The sequence below is a fragment of the Bison bison genome, unplaced genomic scaffold, assembly GCF_000754665.1.
Source record: "Bison bison bison isolate TAMUID 2011002044 unplaced genomic scaffold, Bison_UMD1.0 scf7180017864155, whole genome shotgun sequence".
NCBI classification, from domain to species: domain Eukaryota; kingdom Metazoa; phylum Chordata; class Mammalia; order Artiodactyla; family Bovidae; genus Bison; species Bison bison.
In genome coordinates, this window is record NW_011494727.1 from 489,203 (window position 1) to 491,764 (window position 2,562).

The window sequence follows — 2,562 nt, forward strand, 5'->3', positions numbered from 1 at the left end:
ACTCCAGTACTCTTGCCTGGAAAATCCCATGGACAGAGGGGCCTGGTAGGCTGCAGTCCATGGGGTCGCTAGGAGTCGGACACGACTGAAGTGACTTAGCAGCAGCAGAGTGCCTACTGTGTGTCAGCACTGCTCTAAGTGCCTGGCATACATCAGCACACAAAACAAAGTCCTAGTGGTGCTTATTCATTCATTAATAAACCATAATCAATTAAGTAAATTATATGTTAAGCTAGAGGAGACAAGTTCTATTGGGAAAGGAAAAAATGGTAAAGGATTAAGCAATGGGGTGCTGAGGGTTGGAGTGAGGGGCAAGCTGCAGTATTAAATGTTTTTGAATATAAAGCATTTGACATGATAAGTAAGAGCATGGATTCTGGAGCCAGACCTGAGTTTAAATCCCAGGCTGTGAATCTTCGCAACCCCATGGAGTCGGACACGACTGACACGACTTAGCAGCAGCAGCAGCAGCAGGCTCCTCTGTCCTCCACTATCTCCCGGAGTTTTCTCAAATTCATGTCCATTGAGTCGATGATGCTATCTGACCATCTCATCCTCTGTCACCTCCTTCTCTCACCCTCAATCTTTCCCAGCATCAGAGTCTTTTCCAATGAGCCAGCTCTTCGAATCAGGTGGCCTAAGTTTTGGAGCTTCAGCTTCAGCAACAGTCCTTCCAATGAATATTCAAGATTAATTTCCTTTAGGATTGACAGGTTTGAACTCCTTGCTGTCCAAAGGACTCTCAGGAATCTTCTCCAGCACCACAGTTCGAAAGCATCAGTTCTTCAGTGCTCAGGTTCAAGATCTTGCTTGTGAACAACATGGTCCTAGGATGTGGAATCCTGATCTTCAGCACTGGACCGCCCTTTTATGGGTATGCTACAATGCTCTTCATTCTTTCCAGTTTCATATCCTTGGAAATGAAGCCAGAGCTCTGGACTAGATAGCTGCTAAATTCTGCCTGGGCCTAGGGGCACTTCATTTAAAGCTGGGGCCAGTCCAGAATCCCTTATCCAGATGACTGCTGATGGTGGACCCAGGACTGGAATGGTGTTGCTTGTAGGAGTGCTGACCTGGAGGTCAGGAGACTGAAGCTCCATCCAGTTTTGTTTGTACCATGAAATATGTGGATGAAGATGGGGGTGGGGGCAACTGTTCTTAACTGTCCCATTCAAGTGATTACAAGCTTGACCTTTTAAGGAAAGTTTCAATGGTTTTATCATAAATGATTTTCTTTGAAAAATACCACTACTGCTATTAACAGCAGCCACCTCATAGGGGAGAATTATAAGAACTAAAAGAGTAAAATACCTGTAAAGTGCTTGGAACAGAGCTGTCACATGGCGAAAGCTGTATTTGTGTTGAATAGAAGCAGTAGGAAGCACTGGCTAAATGTCAGTATTTAAATGTCCTAGATTCCTGGACTCAACCTTCTTTCTCTGGGTCCCCGTAGGTTGTGGGCATGGGAAAGGGTAGGCAAGGGGTCCCTCAGCCTCTTCAGCTCAAGACTTAGCTGGAATCCCCTTCCTTTGCTCGGCGGTGAAGGGTGGGGGCAAGTCCACCAGTTCTGGATGAAGCTGATTAGGGCCTGAGACCCGTTTCCACCACTAGCTAGCTGTATGACCTTGAGCAACTCGTATGGTCTCTGCAAGACTTAATTCCTTGTCTCTGTGCATGCTAAGTCACTTCAGTCACGTCCGACTCTTTGCGACCCTATGGACTGTAGCCCACCAAGCTCCTCTGTCCATGGGATTCTCCAGGCAAGAACTCTGCAGTGGGTTGCCCTGATCTTCAGGGGATCTTCCTGACCCAGGGATTGAACCTGCATCTCTTGGGTTTCCTGCATTGGCAGGGGGGTTCTTTACTACTAGTGCCACCTGGGAAGCCCTCTTCATCTCTAATGTGAGGATAATAATGATTGAGTATTGAGAAATGGAGTATTTCTTGCCATGTCAATAAACAAGGATGTCACAGCCATCAGCAACTCCAGCCCTCCAAATGTGATTTCCTGAGCCCTAAGGGCACTCAGGAAGGAGAATACCTGTGATCTGACAGCCATCAGGCTACAGCCACTACCTACAGTGAACCCTGAGGAACTGAGGCATATGATAGCTGGCCCCATAGCTGAGATGCATATGAAACTAATGATTTCAGTCAGCCCAGACTCTTGTATCTCTCCATGCGTAAAAAAGGCACTGAATTCCTTAATTTGGGATATCTGCTTTTGTTTAATTAACAATAACCTTTTGATGTTCAGGCCACCTGCCCTTTGTTGTAAGACTTCTTATACAACCTGGCTCCTCCTCTCGCCTGCTTGGAGCAGTTTTCTCAGGATCACTTGAGATGCTGTCTCCCATCGAATAAAACCTAACTCTCAACGTTTAGGTTGTGACGATTTTTTAAGTCAGTGGTATTTAGCATGACCCAGGCACTATTATTCTAACTGCTCTGTAAATATCACTTCATGTCATCTTTGCCACAACCTTGTGAGTTGGTTCTTTTGTTATCCTCTTTTACAGGTGAGGAAAGTGAGGCACAGATAGGCAAGAAGCTTACCTGGTG